We start from the raw sequence: 6,043 nt of genomic DNA on the forward strand, positions 1-6,043 counted from the left end.
TACTTTAAGGGGCTTGACAGTTGTTTTGGCGTATTTCTTTGAACAAAGCCAGGTTTTCCCCTTGCCTCTAGTCACGCACAACATTCTTATTGATCTTCTCAGCTCATTCACAAAAACAAAGGAAATGAGCATATCTGCAATAATATCAAACTGTCTCTTTAAGGTGAAGGAAAGAAAAAGCACGGAAACACCTCCTCCCTTTTCCACCTCTTCTTCTACTTCCATGTTTACTCCCTCTCTCCTCTTCTCTTCTGTCTCTCTCTAAATGACAGATGGTCCTCGCTCACCTCTCCCCTATTTATCTCTCCATTATCCCTTTCTCTTTTTCACTCAATTCTTCTTTTGATCTCTTGTTGCTTGTCGATCTCCCCGTCTCTTTCATTTTACCTCCCTTGTCCTCTTGTTCTTTCTTTCTGTCACCGCTTCTTCACCTTTCACTCTCCTCTCATCTCGCCTCCCTCGCTCTCGTCTCCTGTCTGACCCACGCCTCTCCCTCTCTCTCTCTCTCTCTCTCTCTCTCTCTCTCTCACTGTCTTCCTCCCCTCTAGGAAATCCCTCTCTACCATCTGTCTGGCTGTGATGAATTCAGAGCCTTTCAGAACAAATCAACTTGGTCAAATTAATGAGGCTCTCCGAGGGGATAAACTTTGCGTGAATGTGTGTGTGAGAGTGAGTGTGTGCACCTAAAATGCTTCATAATCCGTCATCTGTGCCACTTAATTTATCCTGCAGTTACAGATAGCATGTTACAGGCAATACAACAGACGAGGCTGGCTGTACACATTGAGTTCCTTGCAGGTCAGGAGCCCAGACTGGCCTGCTGTTGGTCGTTCTAACATGCTAACTGCTGCTTTTTTGTTTGGATTTGTTTTGGTTTTATTTGTGTGTTTTCTGTTTTTTAAGTAAGTTAACTTTCAGCTACATAGTCCAAAAATTTAACTGCCAAATGCCCAATTTCAGGACTGCATCACAAGCCAAGTTCGGCCTATGTGGGGCCACGTCGTCTGGCCACGAGCTACGATTTCAGCATTCTGATTGCAAGACGCACCAGTGCCGCTGGAGGCGATGGAACATATCATTTTGCTTTGGAAAACATGAAGCGACACTCAGGAAATATGGTGTTTCAAAAAGAGGCTAACTAATTTCACTAATTTCAACAAAAATGGCAGTTTAATCAGAGTCATTTTCACTTGTTCAGTGACTTCAAGAAAGTAATTAACTTTAACAATACAATAATGCCAAGCAGCATTTGTTGTTTGTTTTTCTCAAAATGTTAAAAGATTTTGGGTGACACATCTGAACGTGTTTCCTTTTGAAATCGGGTGCTGGGTCAGGAAATGAGACAGTGATCAATCTTAGGTGCAAGCTAAAGCTGTAAAATGAAAGGCAGGTCAATTTGATAGGAAAGGCAGGAAAGCTGGACTGTTGTAAAAATTGATTTGTGACTCGAGGTCACCACTGCAGATGCACCTTTTTCCAGAAAGCAGCACTTTTCCAGGAAAGACGAGAGGCCATTTCATTGGATCTTTAAAGCAGTGCACTGAAATCACTTAGTGAAATAATGTGATACTGTGATAGTCCAGAAAACATTCTGTCAATCTAGTCTAAATTTACTACCACTTTTAATGCATGTAGTGCAATGCTGTCTTTCCCAAAAGATTTCAAAAGTGCTTTAAATCTCAGAAGGAAAACAAGAATACCAGACATATATCATAAAACATAAAAGCATTGTGAATACAATGCTCTATTCAGTAAAAGCCTGTCTGGAAAACTGTGTCTCACAGCATGAATTAAAACATGATTGATTTCTAATGGAGCAATTGTCATTGACCATATTGACCAACGGGCCATAAAACTGTCTGGTCAGTACGAGGCTGATTCACGGATGATAGAAAACACTGATATATGGGAACAGACATCAATGACTCCTTGGATGGGTCCATAGGCATACAATTTCGCTGTTCCTATGTGTGTATGTGTGTTTGTGTGTGTGTGTGTTAAGATGGATAGAGCCTTGAAGTCACTTGCTCCATGCAGGAACTAGCGGTTGTAGCACTAAACGCGCCTGGCCAGACCTGGTGTTAATACAAAGACTGGAGCCAATTCATCTTCACTGACACTCACCCAACAGCACAGTAAATTACAGAGCGAGGGAGGGGTAGCGGGTGTTAAAAGATAGAGAGAGAGCAAGATAGAGATGAGGGGAGAGACAAAATTGGTGGAGGAGAAAGAAGAGAAAGAAGGAGGATGTTGCAGAAAGGCGAGACCATGTGCATCCATACGGTTCAAGCAGAAGCTCATGATGAGTGCAACAAAGTGGGTTTAAATTCATATATCAACAATATTAGAGGCAATGAACAGCAACGAGTGTAAGGAGTTAATCATGCCTCCTACATAATAAATAAAACAATATTCCTGCAGCTGGGGAATGAATAAATCCGATAGCGAAATGCTAGGTGAAACTATAATAGCAAAGCAGAAAGGTTAAGAAAGACACTTTCTTGCTCCAAACCACTGCCAGTAATCATTTTTCATAACACGTATTTCCTGCATCATTGATGGAACAGAACTGGCCATAAAAGTCGCCTTGGCAGGAGGTGCTGGCACTAACAATGGATCCTCAAGCCGGAAGGCCTCTTTGCCAGACATACAAACAGCCTGAAAAAAGTGGACACATCCCTTGGAGGACCAAATAAATTAAGCTCACCTCGCGTTCTTATCTGGTGTTAAAGACCTCTTCCCTCTCAATCGGTGAATGAAGTCTCACAAGGGCAGCCTGAGGAGATTGCCACAGTCTATATACTATTCTTTATAGAATTAAACTAACTTTTATAACGCCGTTTTTCAGGCACTGACTACATTGTTTTCAACACCTGGTGCTGTATTTACTTAAGCATTTGTGTTTACAGCAATGGGACACTACCACTGCAGTTTCAAATTTCCCAAGTTTTAGCTGTGCTCACCGCCAGGGGCACAGAGTGCAGCGTAGAGACACAAAGTGCAGCCATTTATATAATTCAGTTTAACATTAAAGGCAAACTCTTTGGAGAAGTGGTAAGACCATGATGTTAAAGATGGCCTTGGGTGCTAGAAGCCTTTTTTGGTCCTTTTCATCCATCAGGGATTGCTTTCAGGTTACATCACAGACAGCTGTCATTTCATCTGCTGCTACTGAAAGGTCATCGAAAAACAAAGTCAAAATTGAAGCAGATCAAATTTGAGTGCAGCGACGAGGGTTTGCTGTCTTAACTAGCTCATTCAGATGCAAAGAAGTTCTGCTGGCCGCGTGTGGAGAGGCTAAGAGTGCTGCAAACATGCATTTATTTTGCATTTAACCCAAGTCTTTACGAGAGGGGCCAAAACAGCAGCGTTAAACAGATATCGCATAGTTACATAACAGCACATTTAGCACAACAAAGCACAACAGTGAAATGAATCAATTTAGGCTGTTTTCAACTGCACAGGCCTTTAAATATCTTTCTATATTTGATACAAAGTGTCCTTGAGCCTCGCACTAAATTCTCAGCTGCTGAAAGGTTGCATCACTGTGGCTCACCCTGGTCACTGACCTCTGCACTCTGGAGAGGAGGGGGCAGGACTAATTAGAGAACTAATTACCCCTTTGGGATAACACATGCATGCACATAGCGCGCGCGCACACACACACACACACACACACAAGCACACGGTCATTACTTTTACTGTTATAAAAGCAGATGTTCATCCTACTACAAAATGTCCTTGAACAAGAATAGATAACAAAATAAAACTTTTATGTGGGATGGCATATTGCACCTTCACTGCTATTCCAGTTATTCGAGCCAATCATCTTTTCATAACTACCAGTGAAGAGTGTGTCCTATATAGCCAGAACTGGCAGCAGCTACTGGCAGCGAAAACATATTTCTGTTTGCCAGGAAGTACATTCAAGACCAATGAAGCCAGCACAGCGCCCACATTTGGACAGGAAACCAGAGGACTCATGTTCAGGTTGTATTTCTGTGTGTGTGTGTGTGTGTGTGTGTGTGTATGCGTTGGGCAGCTGACCAGTCTAGTGTTTTAATTGGCCTGTGCAAAGACATGGAGCTGGCGACAGACAGTGATGTGTGCAAACTCAGGAAGGTGTACAGGTGCTGCTGACGAGTAAACAGAAGGGCTGGATGACATGGCCTGAAATCCACATTGTGACATACTGTTACAGTTAAACTGGTTTATGGATGCATGGTATTTCCTGTCTTATGCTGATTCATTGCTTATTTATTCGTCCTGATTTATTACAATATGACGAGTTACAGACTCTGGACTTCTTGTTTTTCCACCGCAGCTGGTACCCCCCTCAATGTAGGCGGGATTCTTGTTTGATGGTCACATTGATGCTGGATGAAACTGCCGTGAAATCGCCTTCAATGCGACAGAAACACAGAAACCATTGAGGACATCTTTTCCTTTTGAGATCCTTTCGTCGGCAACTAAAACAGAGGAACACTTGCACTTTGTCAATTGACCACAGTGTGCAGGATGTCCGTGTCGCCTAAATGATGATTCTAGAGACAATTCTCTCAACAAGTTTAATTTTGGCTTGATGTTGCTCATGGAATTACAATTAATTAGCGACAGCTGAAATGATCTGCCGCTGTCGATGCTGGTCATTTTAACCTATGAGAGCGATGGTTAGCACTGGCTAAAAGTGAGAAGCTGCTGCCTGAATATTTTCAACATTGCTCTTTGCTGATAAGAGCAAGATGGGAGATAACGGATCGAACAATAGATTCAGAGATTGGTGAATCTGTGTATTTTGCCAGTCTGGTTGCCAGGACTCAAGAGCCCCTCGCACAGGTGCGGCTAAATTTCTCACATTCACTCACTCTCATGTGCAGTGAAATGCTGCACTGTGGAGCCAGATGATTCACATGCTCATTAACAGCACAATGTGTGAGTGTGTGTGTCAGCTATGATTCAGTCCATGTAAGGAAGCAGCCAAGTAATTATATGCTGTGTGCAAACAAATACACAGCCCCCCCACCAGTTCATAACCCACTCCACACCCCTTTACTCCCCAACCTCCCTCTTTCTGTCTGTCTGGAAAATTATCACTGGTGTCTTCCAAAGGAAACATTTTTGCTTTCTCACAATGGCTTCCACTAATGAACACGCACTAACTTGGAAAACACGGCATGGATTTACCTTCATTTCTTGAGGATTTACCATAAAGTGTTTCATTTTATCTTGTGAGGACCATCTTTTTCTCCCCAAATGCAGACAGATTTTTGTCCTACAATGAGAGTGATACAAATACACACACTGTAAAACATGTGTGCACATACAGCCATATGCACAAACATACTCTACAGACACACACGCGCGCACACACACACACACACACACAAAGCCAGCCGTTACGAGAGCTGCCACAGGGAATAGATTGAAAATGAAAGCCGAGCGAGGGAGACGTGAGGAGAAAAAAAGGAAAAAAAAAGAGGGAGGAGAAAAGCCCATGTGGCAGAGGGAGATTCTCATCTTCACTGAAATCAGCTGATCCCTCCCTCCCTGCCTCCCTCCCTCCACTGCTTCAGCTTTCTTTCTCACATCTCCCCTTCAGTCTCTCAACCTTCCATCTCCCTCCATACCTCCCTGTCCTCTACCTCCCTCTTTCTCCTCCCTTTATCTTTACCCTCTTCTCTATTTCTCTCACCACCTCCCCTCTCTCTCTCTACTTTCTCCTTGCCCTCCCCTCCCGACTACTCCCTCTTTTTCCCTCTATCTCTCTCGGCTTTCACTCTTTCGTATTATCGCTCTCTGTGTATTCCACCTCCCTCATCCTGTCTCTGTCACAGTGTGAGAGCTGCAGGCAGACAGAGGCAGCATACACTAATGTTACTATATTTGACAAGACACACACACACACACACACACACACACACACACACACACACACATACTCTCCTGCCACATGCACGACTGCACACACATACGGAAAAGACGAAGGGGAGGTGGGGGCGCGCACACACATACACAGACACACCGGAAAGACAGCCCTCAAGTG

The 6,043-nt window shown here is 43.5% G+C and overlaps 1 protein-coding gene across 5 annotated transcripts in view; it reads right to left on the reverse strand.

The window, feature by feature from the left end:
* The window catches only part of cacna2d4a (calcium channel, voltage-dependent, alpha 2/delta subunit 4a), a 79,349-nt gene that overhangs the window by 22,601 nt on the left and 50,705 nt on the right, over nt 1–6,043 (reverse strand). The window lies entirely within an intron of this gene.

The sequence above is a fragment of the Chaetodon auriga genome, chromosome 22, assembly GCF_051107435.1.
Source record: "Chaetodon auriga isolate fChaAug3 chromosome 22, fChaAug3.hap1, whole genome shotgun sequence".
NCBI classification, from domain to species: Eukaryota; Metazoa; Chordata; class Actinopteri; order Chaetodontiformes; family Chaetodontidae; genus Chaetodon; species Chaetodon auriga.